At 45.3% G+C, this 19,840-nt stretch overlaps 1 long non-coding RNA gene across 1 annotated transcript in view; it reads right to left on the bottom strand.

Annotated features, from left to right (window-relative positions):
* The window catches only part of LOC147026433 (uncharacterized), a 31,056-nt gene extending 24,840 nt beyond the window's left edge, over positions 1 to 6,216 (bottom strand). The window contains exon 1 of the long non-coding RNA XR_015058340.1: positions 6,167 to 6,216. This is a non-coding gene — a long non-coding RNA (uncharacterized LOC147026433). The remainder of the gene's footprint in view (positions 1 to 6,166) is intronic.
* Between the last annotated feature and the right edge of the window lie 13,624 nt (positions 6,217 to 19,840).

Genomic DNA, 19,840 nt, shown 5'->3' with positions numbered 1-19,840 from the left:
AGGGTGAAGAGTTGGCAGAGACACGGGAGATGGTAACGATAGAGGGAAGACTACACGATGAAGACGGGGTAAGTGACGCGCACGCACACGGAGGTAGTGGAGGATAATGGGGGTGGAGCCTGCGGAGCGTGTGGGGACCCGGTGCGAGCAGCGGGATGGCCTCCTCCAGGAACGAGGGGAGGGAGTATGCCCCCTTGAGGCGAGTCACGACCAGGTGAGTTCGGTCGTGTTTTGCGAGGTTGAGGGGACGGGTGCTGTGGACGGGTGCACGGAGAGCTTGGGGGGTATAGAGGCCCCGGAGACCCTTGTGGGGACACGAATCCCCAGTGTGGTTGTCCCTGTGTGTGTGGTGCAAGGTGTGAGTGCGGAACCGTGTGTGGAAGCGACCCCGTGTGTGAGTGGTGTGGTGGCGATGGTGCCAGAGTGCGTGCTTCCCAGCACGCCGTGTTTGGATGAGGCACCGTGTGTGAGTGAGGCACGGTGTGTGGATGAGGAATCGCGGTTGAGTGCCCCCGCGTGTATGAGTGAGGGACGTTGTGTGGAAGAGACCGCGTGTGTGAGTGTCGCCGTGTGTATGAGTGAGGTACCGCGGGTGAGTGCCCCCGCGTGTATGAGTGAGGCACGGTGTGTGGATGAGGCACAGCGGTTGAGTGCCCTCGCGTGTGTGGGTGAGGCACCGCGGGTGAGTGCCCCCGCGCGAGTGAATGGAGCACCACGTGTGAGTAGTATGGTTTGTGTGAGTAGTGAGGCACGCGTGAGTGAACGGCCGTGTGCAAGGTCGCTGTGTGCCAGGGAGACCGTGTGTGTGAGAGAGCGGTATGAGAGGAGATGTCGGGTTGGCATGCGGGAGCACGCAGCCGCGTCTCCCGGTGTGAATGTGATGGTGTGGACTGTGTGCGTCGTAACACGCAGGTATGCGTGTGTGGAATGGAGACGGAGACGGCGACAGAGGAGAGAAAGCCGAGAAGCGGCTGTAGTTGTTTCGAGGACCGTGCCGGGTTCACCCAGCAGTGAGCACGCGGTTCGTGCTGTGCAACGCACGAGACCGCCACGTGCTCGCTTGCGAGAGTGAAGTCCCGGTCCGGAAACGCACGCGGTGGATTTGCCGATCCCGCGGACGGACAAAGTTTAGGCAGGTAAATGGATTTGGACCGGACGGGTTCTCCACGCGATCGTGTGTGTTAAGCTCCAACGGGCAAAGCACATGTGTTCGCGTGGGGAACCCCTCGAGACGTGGGGCTTGTTTTTTTTATGCGCACGGTGACGCCATGGCTGCACGTGGGGTTGGAATCCGGCAGGAGGGGTATCTCTGCCGGATGGTAGCGTCCAAGGAGGGAAGAGGGACACGTGCAGCTGCATGACGTCACGGGCAGGTGTAAAGTGCGCGAGCTCTGAGTTGCCGCGCATGTGCTGCGCATGGAAAAAAAAAAAAAAAAGAAGAGCAAGCCTCACTTTCGGGTGTACAGGATTCCTGGGCAAGGGGTGGAAGACCCCCTTACCTGGGCACAGGATGGAAACTAGTTAGGGGGAAGGGTTAGCTTAGCTAGACCGACTTCATGGGGCAGGGGTAAGTCCTCATGGAGTCCGTGGAATGGATTAGTTAGAGGGATTGTAGCCAGATTTAGGTTGGGAAATAAAATGATTGATTTGGAGACAGAGACAGACTTTGGATGTGTAGAGGGGACGTAGCTTAGCTACGTAGTGTTAAAAGGAACGTGCTACTAGTTTAAGGGACGACGTGGGAGCACGAGTTAGTTAGGGGAGGTAGTTAGGAGGATGGCAGAGTTCAGTGGTGAGTGTGTTAAAGAGTTGGTGAGTTGTGAGGTCAGTACATGTTGAGTGAGTCAGCCCAGCGGGCCTGTTTGAGTGGATCGAATGGGGCCTGCATGGTGCGATCAGTGTCTGGGGGGAGGACTGCCTCCCCCCCAAGGGACCCCAGGGCCAGTGTAGAGTGAGTTAGCTGGGTTAGTCAAATTGAAAATGGAGGTCGTTTTGCTGTTGGTGGAAAGTCGGCCTCGAGACCCATTTGAGGGGTGCAGGAGCCCTGTTGACGGGCTTGGGAGCGTGGCTGCGAAAGGTGAGTATCGCTGAGTGGGTACCCCGGGCACCAGGCTAGTCGGCCGCGGTAGGCCAAGGGCCCATGGGGGCCGGGATAGAGTAGTGGGCACGGGTGCGCCTGCTTGGTGCGGGGCCCGGGGCGCCACAGCCGCGTGGGCAGTGCAGTGGGCACGGGTGACCTCGGAAAGGGGCCCGGGAGGCCGGCCTGCCACGTGTGCGTTTCAGGGGAGGTGCCATGGGGGCACTCCCCGGTGTTAGGGAGCTGGTAGGCTCGGAGGCAGTGTAGTGCCCGGGGTGCCATAGCGGGAGATTCGGCAGAGGGTCGTGCCTGCCAAAGGGAGCCACGTGTCCCAGCCAGGAGACCGTGTGAGGGCACGGAGAGAAAATTGGGGGCGAGGCCCGAAATTGTGAGGACACCAACACAGGCGACGGGAATCTGGGTTGTTAGAACCAATAGTTTAAGCGAGAGGCGCTTGCTGGAAAGCCCCGGGGTAGTTTAACAGTTAAATGGTTAGGGTAGATTAGGAGATGTACCCCTCCGCACCATCCATCCCCTCGTTGTCGTTGTGGGCCGCTGGACCCACTTGGTGTTAAGATCGCCGAACTCCTGGGAGGCCATTCTGAGGCTTGAGTTGGGCCTCAGCACAGGACGTTAGCTCTCCCTTATTCCTCCTGGGAAGGGAACGTAGGGGTTGGGAGTAGGCTAGGTGACAGGATAGGTTAGCCGAACAAAGACGATAAAGGGGGTTAGGGGACGATTTATAGTGGGGAGTAAAAATAAAAACAACAAAAAAATAAGTTGGGGCTAAATTGGGGTTTGACAAATTAAGGGAGTGGGTATGTACAGTGACAGGCAAAGGCGATAGGTTGGGAGGGAGACAGGTAGGTAGGTCCGAGCCCGCCTTCCAAGTGGCCAGCACCACCGCACTCCCTCCACCAACCTCCATTGAACGGCAAAGGCTGGCCAACTTCATCGGCTGGCCGTGTTTTGCTTCAAGGCGGAGGCCGCCAACTTCATCGGCAGCTGTGTGCTGCAAGGCCTGTGCCGGCCAGTTCATCTGCTGGCTGTTTTCTTCAAGGCCTGTGCCGGGGCCAGTTCATCTGCCGGCTGTGTTTGCCTGCAGCGGCCTTTCTCTTCTGCGGGCTGTGTTGCCTGCACCTTGCCATGCCATGCCCACTGCCCATGTTCACCAGCCCCGTTCAATTTTGCTTTGCCCCCCCCCCCTGTTCATTGCCATGTGCGCCAGGATCGTAAAGCAACAGTTTGCAAGCTGCAAGAACTGCCCTGTTGGTAGTACAACACGGGCCTGCAGTGGCAGCCCGTGCACCGTGTTTGCATCCATCCATTCGTTGTGCTTCATTGCGTGTGCCACTTGAGCTGGCACGGAGACTGCGTTTTTGTGCAGCCCAAGCACTGTTGTGGTTCACTGAGTTCAGTTCAAAAGGGAAGGCCTTGGACTGCGTGTGAGCAGCCAGCCACGTTCCCTGTCACCTGCATTGTTTGAGTCAGAGACTGCATGTGGGCAGCCTGGCTCTCACAACTGCTTTCTTTTGCAGAGTTCAATGATCCTGGGCCATGGTTTAGTGTAAAATTTGTAAGTTAAGGTTAAGATGTACTGTACATATGAGTGCGCCCCCGGCATGTTTGTCTTAGCGCCTGCAATTTTATTTAAGTCGTCCGTGTGAGTGAGTTTGTTTAGGTAGTTACGCAGCCCTTAGGTTATTTATTTTGGGGACACGAATACCATGAATGTCGCACTCAGGGATCCGTAGGTAAAATGTACTAGGGGAAAACTACACATGATGGCACACGAAAATTTGACGACTCGGGACGAGTCTGTAAAAAGGGGAGGGGGTAGTGTTGTGGTTACCAAATTCGCAAACCACCATTCAGGTCCCTTAGGTGAGGTATCTCGGTAAGTGCATGTGTAGTTAGGCCCAAACCCGTTGTCTAGTGGGAATACATGTCATTTATGCGAGCTGCGACTCTTCAGGATAGCCGTTTTTCTTTTACTATCTTTATTTTGGACCAACCGCCATGATCACAACCACAACATCAACCACCGACCACAACGCCGCTTCACCACAACCGCCACGACCTTTACCGTCACAACTCGCCACCATCGCACATCACCGTCATCTCGCGCCACTCATGGGCACCGATGCTGGACTCGTGTAGGACGCGCGTCGAACAGCATGTACAAAATCACGGATTTTCTGCTTCAAAAACGGATCAAAAACGACACACGCCCACTTTTGCCGTCCAAATCGGTGAGCGAGGGGCGCATTTGGCCCCGCCTCCAGAACGATCGATATATGCAAATTTATGGATCAAAAAGCCTTCACGCCCACTTTTTCTCGGGCCAATGGGGAGCGAGGTGAAAGGTCAAAGGGAGGGGGTCAAGGCGAAGTTACGGGGGGATAAAGGACGGTGTTCGTCAGTCGGAACGAGAGAGTCAGCAGAACGAGGTCGGAGAGTCAAGAAGAGAGAGTCGCAAACAAGAACGGGTCGGAGAGTCAAGAAGAGGAGAGTCGGAAGCAGAGGGTCAAGACTTCGCGGGCGGTGGAGCTGCTCGTCGTGTGCGTTGGAGTCGGAACGGAGGGGACGGAGCGGTGGAAAGGCGGCGACACCCAGACGAGGGGTGCTCTGCCGTGCAGGAAGCTGCACCCGAGGGAGGGCCGACAGCGCGACCTGGCCGAGGTGGGGAGACGCTCGTCGCACATAATAAAGATCCTCGAAACCCCGAGCATCAGCAACCCCTCCTGTTTCCCCCCGCGCTGAGATAGTGCGACCAAGGGGGCCCTGCTCCCACCCCCTGCCAGGCACTGTCCACGAGGCCCGCGGAGAGAGGCGCCATCGCCGCTCCGCGTCCTCATCACCAGACGGGTAGGCCCGACCCGGTCTCGGCTCCCAGGCCTACCTCATTCTTGAGGGTATTTCTTTCCTTGGTTTTGGGTATGTGTTGTCGGCGCCGTCTGTAGAAGTAGAATTGTATAAGGGTGTTGCCGTGTGCTCGGTAGTCGGTATTAGCTCTGCACTGTGTTTTCACTTTTATGTTTGCTTTTGTGTAAATGGAATTGTGTTTTCTTTTTTGTGTGCATTTGGTGGAATTGTATTTGTGTGCTTCCCGTGTGCCGAGAATAAATGTGCTTTATTGTTGAACTGTTTCCCGCTCGCTTCGTTTCCTTTTCCCTCCATTGAATCCCCATCTTGCTTCACGAAAGGGTTGGTAGTGGGCTGAATACGCCCGATAATTAATCGAACCGTCCGAGGTCGACGATAACACCGCCGGTTATTCTGATAGCACGGAACGGGTCGCTGGCCCGTGTCCGGGGTCGACCTGCGGCGAGGTGCGATCGCCCGGTCTACCCTCCGCGTGGGTACTTAGGTAGTTCGAATTTGGCGAGCAACCCTATCCCACGCGGGGGCTGATTGGCTCGATCGCGGTGAGACCGAAAGGTCCACCCGTGACTGGTTCCCGGCGTTAGTCCGAGAGGGTCACGACTGGATTGTCCGTCCGGTGGGCGACGTGCCGCGATTCGAGTTACGTGGCCGGTCGCACGCCGGCGGGCGCGAAGACCGCAACAATATAATATATATATATGTATATATATATTGTTTTTTTTTCCAGTGCCGAGAGGTCTACACCCCCTTTTCAAAATTTTCACCTTTTGTAGCCTTCTAGCCTGGAATTAAATTGCAATAAATCAGACTTTTTCCACCTTTACTTTCACATCATAACCCACAACTTCCAAGTGAAAAACAAATGTCGAAAATTAATTAAAAATACAAAACTGGATTATCTTGGTTCCATCCAACATCCATAATATATGCATATATATATATATATATATATATATATATATATATATATATATATATATATATATTGTTATATATATATATATATATATATATTGTTATATATATATATATTGTTATATATATATATTGTTATATATATATATTGTTATATATATATATATATATATATATATATATATATATATATATATATATATATATATATATATATATATATATATATATATATATATATATATATATATATATATATTTATATATATATTTATACGACCATCTTACCTGCCATTTCCTTTGCTTGTAATGCTTGCTCCAGGTTTTCCTTTCTTCTCATTACCCAAGTTAAATAAGCTCTCCCACCCCAACTCCCCCTTCCCCTAGTCCCACCATACATGGCATGCTAATATGGACATAAGTGGCCTATCCTCTCCACATTGTTTCCTTTGCCTGATTGGCCTGGAGTCCCTGCTGTGCTTCCTCAGACTTCACATTATTTTTTGACAGGTCTGTAATTGGTTCTGACAGGAAGTCGCATTTGTTTTGCAAAAGCAAGTCAGCCTTTGACAAATCCCTATAACTAGCTGTAGGAGCTTGAAGCCACACGCTACAACAAAGCATGATGCGATTCTGAATTGTACACTTTACTTTATTGCACTTTGGCCTGCGGTCTTTGTGACCTACATGAGAGACCAGAGTCAATGAATCGTTGAAGGTTTTTCACAAACATGCTTTTCCTATCAATATGATCACCGTTTTAACCTAGTCTTTGGGTTTCATAAATATTGCACACAAATGTGGGGAGGCAGAAGGTTTGGACCACTGCATACATGATGTTTACAAAAGCTCTTCCTCATATGTCTCATTACAAAATGCTCTCAAATTATGTTCTGTTTTAAAAAATATTTTGACAAGATTGAGGTTCATGGAAGAGTGAGATGACGAAGTTATGAACTGACAATGGGGCAGCGGAGGCACCTTAAGTGGAGGAATGGACTAATGGGAAAAGAGTAGAGAGAGGAAGCGAGGAACTGCTGACTTGCAGGCAGAGACAAACATGTTTGTGTGGTCGAGGAAGCTTGATGCGAAGAGGTCCTGCAACATTTGCTTTTATGGTACTCGACATGTCCCTTGACAACGTGTATGTGTAGCAGAGGACGCTTGATGCTAACAGGTCCTGAAACATTTGCTTTTATGGTACTCAAAATGTCCCTTGCAAATGCAGTATCATCAAGTTGGGGGATTCGCATTCACCAACCTCCTTTTGGTTTGTATTGTCACATCCAGGACAGGATTTATGCAAGGGCAACTGGGGCATGTGATCCAGGGCCTCCACCACCCAACACGTACCCTGGGGCCTCCACCACCCAACACGTACCCTTGGGCCTCCACCACCCAAGGGGTCATCCAGGATTATTGTCATGATATATATCTAATTTTTGCACATCTTACTTAGCCAGCTGACAGTGCACACAAAAGCAGTGTTCTCGTGTTTTGAATTATTCTTGTTGTTGTGAATTGTAGCTTATTAACCAGTGCGGCAAATTTGCTACAAAAATTGGGCATTCAGTGGGTATTTGGCAAGTCCAGTTGGAAATTGTTTTGCTAATGTCATCTGCATTCACTTATTTGAGGGATTTTTTGCTTTCTGTGTTCGTGGAATCCGATACCAGGAACATATAAAGCAATGCTTCTCATTTCGTTACTTATAGTTACATTGCCGAATTAAATCAAATGCAGCTTGGAAGTTGTAACAGTAATAGAATAGCTTTTTGACAGGCGAATTGCATGCTTTGTCAATCTTCAGTTGTGTCTGGAATCCATTGGTGGTAATAAATACCCACAAAAGCACTCCTGAAATTATGTATTTTATCCAATAATTTAACTCGTGGAGCCTGCAATGTTCTTCAGGTAACAAAACAAATAGAAAATTAATTAGGGGTGCCACAGAATAAGATGTAAGAGTTCGGGTGCCATCAGTGAAAAAGGTTGAAAACCACTGTTTTACTTCATCGTTGGTGGCAGAAAGGGCCACGACCACACAAGTGTGCCTTGGGGCCTCCACCACCATAAATCCAGTGCTGGCTCACATTTTTATCTTTCCAGATCTTTATCAATCCTGACGTTGCTGCTCTCCCCAATGATAACCGTCCATTAATTTCTCCTTCACATTCTCCACTCACTTCAATCTTGGAACTCAGGAAGATGAAACTTTCCACGACAGTGTTTCCGCATGATCGTCTCCCAATCTAAACGCATCCATCTTCTAAGTTGATAAGATTGCAGTATTTTTTTAGGTTTAAAGTTGCCTTAGGAACATTGCAGGCTCCAACAGTGGTATCATCAGCATACCTTAGACAGTTGATGCATGTTCCTCCAATCCTGACTCCAGCCTACATGTCATCCAAGTTTGATTTCTCGTAAAAATTATTACAATAACAACTTAATCGGTCACTTTCAACTGATGACAATGGCATAATGATAATCATAATAACATTAACACAGGGGCTGGCAAGATGACTTCAATGTATGCACACCCACCTCTAAGCCGTCTAAATCCTGGTTTGAATCTCAACCCAGCTTTAAACTGTCATGCCAGCGTTTTACAGGAAGGTTGATTCATCATTGTGTGCACAGGTCCATCCATCTTATCAGTTTATGATCGAGGATCAACTTATTTAAATTGAATGTTATATTTTGAACAGGAAGACATATTTGCCGTTTTATAGTACCTTTGCTCTGAATTCTTCCCGACTACACACGCGCAAACTCAGAGGAGTGAGATAATACTTTTTACTCTGTCTGCCAACCTTGCCGTCAAACAAAATTGAAAATCATCCTGCGTCTTGAGGCTATTAAGGGTCTTCAGCATCTTGAGGGAAGAAATGTTTTTGGGGGGATCTAAACGGTCTTGAGGGTCTAAACGGTCTTGGTGTCTAAACGGTCGGGGTCTTGGGGGTCTTAACGGTTTTAGAGGGCTTCAAGGTTTTAGGGGTCTTTGAGATTTTAAAGGGTCTTCAGGATTTTGGGGATCTTAAGAGCTGGGTGTCTTCACGGGTTTTGAAAAGTCTAAGGGGTCTCAGCAGCATAAAAGGGTTGATTGGTTTAAAAGGTACATTCCAATTGTACGTAACTAATAGACGTACATGTAGTCAACGTGCAACTGATATTCAAATACTGTAGTATATAATTAATAGACGTCTTGTGACACACAGAGATGAACTGAGTTTTATATATGTAAAGATGTTCTATGACTGATTTACAAAAGTTGGAGTACAAACTTTATTGACGTGCTCACATTGTATTGGTACTGCACATACTCTCGAGAGTCTAGACAATGTAATATTCTAAATCGTATGTACTTTATCGAAACATGTGTGTTGTTGCTGTCAATTGCCCCTGTGACTGCCCTGCATGGATTAGGCGAATTAATACTCCACCGTCAACCACAGCCATGTTGGTCTGATTTACCCTTGGGCAAATGCTATCTTGTCTGTACTTGTTTGTGGTGAGGATGTTGAGGTCACAGAGATTGACTCACCTTGACAGTGATATTCATGTCTCTGCTGGCTGTAAGCCAGAGGTCAACAGACGTCTGGGTCGGGCCTGGGGAGTCATGGATTCACTGGATCATGAGGTGTGGCGCTGCCGGTATCTGTGTGGGAGGACGAAAGTCCGAGTCTTCAGGTCCTTGCTGCTTCCAGTCTTGCTCTACACATGTGAGACTTAGACTCTGACCAGGGATCTGAGATGGAGACTTAATTCCTTTGGTACCAGGTCTCTTCGGAGAATCCTTGGCTCTCGCTGGTCGGACTTTGTGTCCAACGAGCAGTTGCTGACAGAGACTCAAATGAGATTTGTTACCTGCATAGTCCGTGAGTGTCAGATGCGGCTATATGGACATGTGGCTCGATTTTGTGACGCTGATCCTGCTCACCAGATTCTCTCAGTGAGGGAGCCTCGTGAGTGGAGGAGGCCAATGAGCCGACCATGTGCATCGTGGTTGCAGCAGGTTGATCAGAATCTCAAGGAGATGGGGATGGCCAGACATAGGCCCCTGGAATACCGGAGGAAAGTGGACGCAGTGGCATGCTGCTCTGGCGCATGCTCCCATGCTTGACCTGACCTTACCTGACATTTTGCTTGGACAACGATGATGTCCCAAAGTTTAATGAGTGTTATTGGATGGGAAATTCTCCACAGATGACTGGAAGGTAATTTATAGGTTTATAAATTTTATCTCTGTTGGCAGATTTTTTTGAGGATTTTTGTTGTATTGAGCCATTGGGGTGTCTGGGCCATCCCAAGATAAGAAGTCCACCAACTTCTTGATGAAAACGAAAAACACAGTCTGTCCATTCGTCAGTGAAGCCGTGTCGCTGTTTGTCTATTAATTTCGCACTGTTTGAATGTTAGTTGCATCCCGACTACAGACGTCCAATAATTACTTTCTTATGACCCTTAAGACTGCTGAGACCCCTCAGACTTTTGAATAACCTTTAAGACCCCAAAGACCCTTTAAGACCTCAGAGTCCAAAGATCCCTAAGACTGTTTAATACCCTGAAAACCCTTTATACCCCAAAGACCTGTAAGATCCTGAAGACCTTTAAGACCCCGAGGACCCTTAAAACCCTTTAGATGCCAAAGACCCTTTAGACCCCAAAGACCCATAAGACTTCAAAAACTCTCAAGACACTTTAAGACCCTGCATACCCTTATGGTACTTTAGACCCTAAATACCCATCAGACCCCAAAGACCCATAAGACTCTTAAGACCTTGAAGACCCCAAAGACAATTTAAGGCCTCAAAGACCCTGAAGACCATAAGACCCTTTAGAACCTTGAAGATCCTCATGACCCCCTAAGACCATTTAAGGCCCTGAAGACCTCAAAGACCCTTTAAGACTTCAAACACTTTTAAGACCCATTACACCCTTTAATACCCTTTAGACCCCAAAGACCCTTCAAGTCCTTGAAGACCCCAAAGACTCATAAGACCCTTCAGACCCCATTTACTTTTACACTTATACCTTTTTACACCCTTTTTACATGCTTGAGAGTTTAGACCCTTTTGAATGAAAAGACACTAACTATTTTGGAACATACCCTTTAAACATTTAGACCATCTTGAACATTTTAAACGTATACCACACAAACATATACCACATCGATAGTCTTCTTGCAAAAAACAGACGATACTTTTTTCACCAAGTAATGTGCAAACTTGACCTACCCAGATGGTGGATACTCTGCTATCAAATCGATAGCTATTGTGTGCAGCCTGTGGCTGCTGGTTGCATCATCTTCTGGGGGCAAGGCTATGCCCTCTGTTATCAGTACACGGGTACTCATTTCACCGACCTCAGAAGGATGACAGGCTGAGTCAGCCCCACCTGGTGTTGATTCAATGGCAGACAGGAGTTCAAACTCAAGATTATAAGATCCAGAAACCACCCATCTCAACCGTTAAGCTAACATCAGGTGTGTGTGTGTGTGTGTGTGTGTGTGTGTGTGTGTGTGTGTGTGTGTGTGTGTGTGTGTGTGTGTGTGTGTCCGTCCGTCCGTCCGTCTGTCCGTCCATTGGGACCACACTCTGTGCAGAGCGTTGGTGCTGCCTCAGCACTCTCCTTGGCTATTGGACACAATCCTGGACAGGTCGCCACTACGACACAGGATACCAGCAAGGTGGCACTCATTTTGCCAACTTCGGAAGGATGACAGGCAGATTCAACCCCACCTGGCATTAATTCAACAGCAACTGGGATTTGAACTCAGGATCCTGAGATCCCAAGCCCACCTCCCGAACTATTTAGCCAACACCAGGCGCATATATATATATATATATATAATATATATATATATATATATATATATATATATATATATATATATATATGTATGATCATACTGATCGGATAAAGTATTTGGCATCTGTAATTATGATGCCAAAACGAAGCCACCTGTGAAATCATCAAAACAAAAATCACCCCCATTTCCAATGGAGAGTACTTGACATGTGCCAAGTTTCAATTTTTTCCATGCAGCGGTTTTGGAGATAGAGGTCCAAATGTTTTCCTTTTTCCCCCCAAAGTTTTGCCACAGACACTGGCGTAGCAGGGAGGGAGGGGGGGGGCGAACGGGTTTTGCCGCCTCGACCAGCACTTTTGTGGGGCGACAAACATCCATTTTCCTTTTTTCAAGATGGCCACCACACCACGTGACCTATGCCATCATAGTTGTCATTAAAACATTCTACATGAGTATTCACACCTATGGTGAAAGTTTGTGTCAATCGGATAAGTGGTTGCAAAGAAAACATAGAAAATTAGCATGGACAGACGTACGTACGGACGGATGGACCACCCGAAAACATGTGTGAACGACTTTGTCAGTGTAGACATAAAAAAAATTTCAAACGCACTTTTATTATTCCCTTTCCCTTTGATTAGTTCTGGCCAGTTGTAACAAACGTCACACAATCATGTACACATTGACTCCAGGCACTCTCCATGTTGCATGTTTGTTATCTCTGAGTGGGGATATTATAATTTTTTACTTTTTAAAGTTATTATTTGCACTGTCTGAGAGAATGTTTCTTTTTCTCATAATTAACATAATTTGCCCAATTATACCACAGAAGTGTTGTTTTGAAAGCGATAAGCCATAACTATAAACTTTCCAATACATTACTTTTGAAAATGGAAAAAATCAGTCCTTTTTTTTTTCTTCTATTTTAAAAATTACGACTAGATGACCCGTGAACCTGTTAGCTTCCCGGTGTGACAACGGTTGATAAATCATTTCAAAAAAACAAAAAAAGATAGCTCCAGAGAACTATACTGCTGAGGTTGTTTGCATTGATCAAATATTCCCGAAGAGGACTTGACTGATTCGGTAATTGATTTTTTAATAATTTTTTTCGTTGCCCGATTTGAACGAAACTTGATATTGCGCGTCAATGTGAAGAAAAACAAACTGAGAAAAGAAAATCAAATAAATTATTGTGCATAATCTTCTTATTGCAATTTTATTTATTTATGAACACGGAAGTATTAGATCAAAATGGCAATGTTTATTTTATGCTTCAAAATAAATCGTTCTTTGCCTATACAGGTAGTCGTCGACTTACGACCACGATCGGTTCCGACCGACCAGTCGTAAGTCGATTTGGTCGTAAGTCGACCAACCTTTATTTATAGTGTATAGGCCTATGCAAAAATTACCGTATGTATATTATACTGTATAATGATATAATGATCATCTGTAAGTCATATTTTATTAACATTTTCTTTGTTCATTATTGTTATAGCCATGGTTATAAAAACCATTTTTATTGTTACTGTATAACGTTTTTACGTCCGTCAGGTTTAAGTGAAACACTGCATACTGCAGTACAACTGGTTTATTATTTGCAAAAACATACAAAAAATAGAAAACATTTTACAGTAGTTACAAAACATACTAAATTAAAAAAAATACAAAAAACGGATCGTTTCAACGCAGCCTTCCCATCATGTAATCGTCCGCGCTTGGGCGGTTTGCAAAACACGGAACAGATCTGGCATGCAGCGTCCCGTGGAGCCGGCGCGGTTCCCAAAATAATTCCGTCCGTCTCATTTGGCTCATTAATGAAATGGACTTCAAGCCTTCGTCTGCACAGTAAAAAGGCTTAAACGTGTCCGTTTTGGGGATCTGATCTTCCATCCAAACATGCAGCAATTTCTCCATTTTGTGGATGGGCCTGGTCCGTTGCGTCATTATAACTGTCGATCGCATGGGTGCAGAACCTTTCACAGCTTCACGAATCCTTTCTTTATCTTTCCAAATCGTCAACACAGTAGAGTATGATAACTTAAGATCACGTGCGATCGCATTCACTTTCTTTCCTCCTTCGTACTGTTTGATCACCTGCATTTTCGTGGCGAGATCAAAGGCCTTTCTTTCCTTCTTGCCTTGGCAGGTTGAGGAGTAGACAAAGATAATTTCCTCTTGGTCGACATTTTGGGGGTTTGAAGTAAAAAAATTTTAAGACAAACGGATACGGATAAACTGCGTTATACCGAGACCACGCTAACACACAAGCACTGGCGGGTGCTGGGGCGGAAACTGAGCAGTCTGAGTAGGCGGAGACGCGGAGCAGTCTGGTCGTAAAGTCGAACAGTCTTAAGTCGCATCGGTCGTAAGTCGACGACTACCTGTACTAAATGTTTGAGATTTTTTAATAAATCATTTCAAGAAAAGAAAAGATAACTCCAGCGAACTATACCGCTGAGGTTGTTTGCATTGATAAAATTCTCCCGAAGAGCACTTGACTGCATCGGGAGTTGATTTTTTAATAATTTTTTTCGTTGCCCAATCTGAACGAAACTTGACATTGCACACCTCAGGAGAATGGTGAGTATGGTGGCCATAAAATGTTTGTGCTAGCGTGTACCGTTTTGGCTGTATTTCGAGAACATACATGCATACACATACATATAAACAAAATGAGAGTTTTAGTAATAAAATTACTATTAGTGCATCATCTGTGAATCCTGGAGCAATAAATTGTGTTATCTCCTATTATTTCTTATTCTGGCATGGGAAAATGTTTCTTGCATTTAATTGCATAGTTTTGTTGGCCTGAAGGCATCCATAGCAAAATTGGAGACAAATATTGATTTAAGCAACAGATTTTTTTTATGTCATTTTTTGTACTTTGGTTACCAATAAGTAATTGAGCATCAAATTTTCCGCACCAAGATCCGTAACTGGCACCAGAGATATCTGAAATGAGTGGTGGACCCAGACTAGCATTTTGGTATATAACATTGCTTGTCATACTGTTAGTATGACTCATGTCTGATGTGTTGAATTTTGCTCCACTAGTAGGTAGTTTTAAGCCTTCCTACCATATGTGTTTTAATTTAGTTACAGGACTTTTTAATCGCTGTATTAAGGACACATATTACGGATAATTGTCTTGTATATGGCTCACCAGGAGGATGAGCCTTGTCTATTTTAGATTGGTGAAGGTGAGATTTCTCATACAAATTCGCCCAAGTTGAATTATGGCAACCGGGTGAGAATGTAATGCCACAGACACTGTCACAGCGTGTCGTGGGGGGGGGGGGGCACAAACGAGGTGGCCACCTCAAGCGGCACTTTTGGAGGGCGGAAAATTTGTTTTGTTGCATCTATCATAAATGTCGTGACACTTATGAGGACAATTTTCTTGTGGCGCTTGGAAGTGCAAGCACAGGGAGTGGTTTAAACTGTGAAAATGGCCCCGTCCTCAGTTTCCTGACCAATAGTTGCGGCCAATGATGTCCCAGAGAGGGGCTGGGCAAAAATGAGTGCGGCATGTTGGAAAGCTAAACCCGAAGGCTAGGCAACGAGGCGTTCGCATCTCATTCGACTGTGTTCACACCTCATTCCAGTTCACCATTTGTGTCTCATTCCTGTGTTTGTGGCTCATTTCAGTTCACCGTTCATGTCTCATTCCTGTGCTCATAGCTCATTCCAGTTCGCCATTCCCTTCTCATTTCTGTGTTCGTAGCTCAATCCAGTTCGCCATTCCCATCTCATTCCTGTGTTCGTGGCTCATTCCAGTTCGCCATTCACGTCTCATTCCTGTGTTTGTGGCTCATTCCAGTTTGCCATTCCCTTCTCATTCCTGTGTTTGTAGCTCATTCCAGTTACCCATTCATGTCTCATTCCTGTGTCCATAGCTCATTCCTGTTTGCCATTCCCATGTCATTCCTGTATATGTGGCTCATTCCAGTTTGCCATTCTTTTCTCATTCCTGTGTTTGTAGCTCAATCCAGTTCGCCATTCCCTTCTCATTCCTGTGTTTGTAGCTCATTCCAGTTTGCCATTCCCTTCTCATTCCTGTGTTTGTAGCTCATTCCAGTTTGCCATTCTTTTCTCATTCCTGTATTTGTAGCTCATTCCAGTTTGCCATTCCCTTCTCATTCCTGTGTTTGTAGCTCATTCCAGTTACCCATTCATGTCTCATTCCTGTGTCCATAGCTCATTCCAGTTTGCCATTCCCATGTCATTCCTGTATATGTGGCTCATTCCAGTTCGCCATTCTTTTCTCATTCCTGTGTTTGTAGCTCAATCCAGTTCGCCATTCACATCTCATTCCTGTGCTGGGCAGGCCTAGTGTTATTGGTAAGCATTCGTTTGTTTAAACTCATCAACCATTCCACACAACCCTCACAGCTCATAGTTTGACCAAGACCAGATGAACAGTGACGTCCATAACTCTGTACACCAGCACAAATGTCCATCAGAATGACGGGCGACCCTTCTTTATTTTAACACTATTCAGCCTTGAAAACTCGCCCGATGTCTGAAATTACTCACAATAACCTTCCATTAAGTGCTGATCCGTAACTGCCGATATTCAATGTGCCGACGTCGGACAAAGCTGCAGACAGACTCGTGGAGAATATTAGTGTGCAATGAACATACATGTATGATAAACGAGAACGATGTAAAATATTGGATCGGCGACACGAGGAAACGACCTGACACACCCATCACATTAGTGACATGATCATTAAATTTGGGTTTCCCACGTCACACAGTTACCCAATGGACCAATCCAACGACAGCGACATTGCCATTAAAATCTACCATCTCACAGAGACCTATGACGATATCATCACCAGCAAGCTACAGAGGGAGACTCATCATCCTCGTCGACACATAAAAATGTATATCTCGCCATAGAGGACACCACTAGGAAGGAGACGCTGGACTGGAAGACGTATCACATGAAATCCTTCAATATGTTGTGAAGTGGGGGATTTGAGGAATCTTTCTCAAACCTTATCAACATACTGAGGATGTTTCTCACCATGTGGGTGAGCGTGGTATCATCTGAGAGGAGCTTCTCCAAACTGAAACTGATAAAGACCTTCCTTAGATCCACCATGATCCGCTCGAGACTCAGAAATCTAGCCATCCTCTCCACTGAGCATGAACTAGCCGAGTCAATTGACTTTGAAGCTGTGATAGACTGAGTTTGCTTCACTGAAGACTAGGAAGATATGAACCACACAGTCACAGCAACAACTGAACACTTAGTAGGACAATGACGATTTGGAAAGGTGGATAAACAAAGGCGTAACTGTTTACTTACAAATGTGCTGTACTTAATTCGATTTGTAATAAAGTTATTTCATTAGGCTTTGCGTTTAATTCAGCGTGTGAGTTGTGATAGGGGCGCCAATTTGACATCTCACCCGAAGCGGTGTTTTTCCTCGATACGCCATTGGCCACAGATGTCCCCCACATCGATGCCTTCAGCTAACAGTCCATGCTGCGGCACGCATCTCCCAAGAAGCTCGAGTCCCTCTGGGGCATTTGTCAGGAGAGGCAGACACCCCCAGCATGACGGTCCTTGATAAGAGGAACTGAGGAGATGCCCAATTGCCCGCTCTGCTTGGCGACCATGGCACCCATTGGTTCAGACAGTGTGAGTGAGCCCACAGCAGGGTTAGTTATTTTCTGTTTTCTTCATCTTGTACTCATTACCTCCGCCAACGAAGGTGCACAGAGGTTATGTTTTCACCTCCATCTGTTTGTGAGCCTGTTAGTCTGTTTATTTGTCTATTTTTGTTGCTTGCGAAAATCGAAGATTTTTCAAGTATATTGTGATAGGTCATGTGTGTATTATGTCTGTGTGTTTGTTTGTTTGTGTGTCATTTGCCTACAGGTCACAATTTTAAGCCGATCTTCACGAAATTTCACCAAATGGTAGAGTTGGTCATAAGCAAGAAGCCTATTAATTTTGAGATTCAAGGTCAACATAGGCCAAAGGTCAACATCTTATGTGGGATTTCTAAAATCCTCAATTTTAATCCGATTGACTTGAAATGTGAAGTTGATTTGCATATCAAGTCACTGAATTCATCTCGCCAATTATTTTGAGGTATAAAGGTCAAAAGTTCGACAAAGGTCTAATTTCTAAAATGTCATTTTTTTCATCCAAGTGACAGGAAATTTGAAGAGGATTTTCATATCAGATTACTGAATTCAACCACCAATTAATTTTGAGGTCAAAAGGTCAACACAGGCCAGATTTCTGAAATCGTCAATTTTAGTCCAATTGACTTGAAATTTGAACAGGATTTGCATATCATGGCACTCAATTCAACCACCAATTATTTTTGAGGTCGAAAGACAAAAGGTAAACTTAGGCTATATTTCGACAATTCCCAATTTTCATCTGATTGACTTGAAATTTAAAGAGGATTTATATTTCAGTTGAATTCAACCACCAATTATTTTTAATGTCAAATTTGTTTTCGATATTTCTAAAGTCTCGTGTGTGCTCTTCACTACACCTTTCTTGTGTGTTTGTATTTCTGTCTGTGAACAGGATATCTCAAAACGTTGTGGACTGATTTGGACGAAATTTAGTGGACAGATTGGATGGGTGACGAGGACGGAATGATTAGATTTTGGTGAAGATCAGGATCCAAAATCAGATCCGAAATTTATTGATGCGATTTTTCACCAATCAACGATAGGGCTAAAAACGATACATCGCATGATATCTCAGAAAGTTATCAACGGATTTGGACGAAACTTGGTGGAGAGGTTGGGTGTGTGACACGAACAAATTGATTTGATTTTGATGAAGATTTCAATTCGGATCTGGAGAAGAGAATCTTAAAATTTTTAAGTGAAACTTCACCATTGAGTGATCGGGCCAAAAACTATACATAGTATGGTACTGTATCTCAAAAAGTTGTTTTTGTATTTTGACAAAACTTGGTGGATTATTTGGTTAGATGACAAGAACAAGCCAATTAGATTTTGGTTCAGGTCAGCAGATCCGAACTATCAGTGGGATACGAAATGTAAACTGTTCAGCCTCGCGAAGAAATGCACTCAAGCAAGTGCCATTCCAGTTAACCCCATAGTTAAAATCGGTGCTCTTCCCTCTTTTTTTTTCTTTTTTTTGCCATTCCCTTCATTGTTATGTTTTATTGTTTCCTCCTTGCTCCATTGCACTAGCGTCAGTTTGCAGCCCTTTTCCCAACCATCACCTCGCTCTTTTATGAGCCTACATTTTGTATGCAAAATTGTCCTGTAACCTGATTTTGATGCTTTTCCTTAATGCCTTCACTTAAGTTTAATTTCTAACTCAGGACCACAGGCTACAGAAGAACTCTTGAAAACCATCCAGAATTTAATGGACTCTGAGTGTCAAGACAATTTGTGTGTCTCTACCATTGAGATAATGGATCCCTTTGCTTGAGGCTATGGTATAAAGCATCCATCATAATCATACTTTAAATTGGTAACTATCAAAGTTTTTAGACTTGGCCTTTATCAAGCATCCCTAAACATTTCATGGAACATCCTGCTTGGTGAGAGTTAACAATCTTTTAGACCACCCATTTGTTTCGATTTTGTGGGAGAAGTGTATCTCGTTTTGGCTGTATTAATATCGACTTGCGATAATAAATGCAGATGCGCTAACAAAAATATTTCCTTTTTCCACAATAACACTTGGCAGCAAGTCCCATCCCCTAAAGCAGCGGCTCTTAACCAGGGGTAAATTTACCCCTAAGAGGTAAAATGTGGTTTGCATTCCCATGGCTGGGGGGTAAGTACACCAATTCCATAATAGTGCAATTTTTAATCCAGAACCTGGACGGTCACCTGAGATCACTGAAGACATCACTGCGCATTTGAAAACCTTGAAAAATCACTTCACTGGCTACCAAATGCAACCCATATGATTCGTACAGAAAGCTGGATATTGAGACCATTCACCATCTGACTGAGATGAATGATGACACAGTGAAAGAAGAGCTGATTGATCTTTCAAACTCTACTGGTCTGAAAAACGGATTTGAAAGAGTGGGAATGAATTTTTGGATGAAACTGACACATTTATTCCCACTTCTCACTCAGCGTGCCTTCCCGGTGGTTGTTCCTTGAGTCACCACGTA

This window comes from Eptatretus burgeri, chromosome 5 (genome assembly GCF_056783735.1).
Source record: "Eptatretus burgeri isolate ZD-2024b chromosome 5, Ebu_testis_v1, whole genome shotgun sequence".
NCBI lineage: Eukaryota > Metazoa > Chordata > Myxini > Myxiniformes > Myxinidae > Eptatretus > Eptatretus burgeri.
This window is presented reverse-complemented; position numbering and strand designations above follow the sequence as displayed.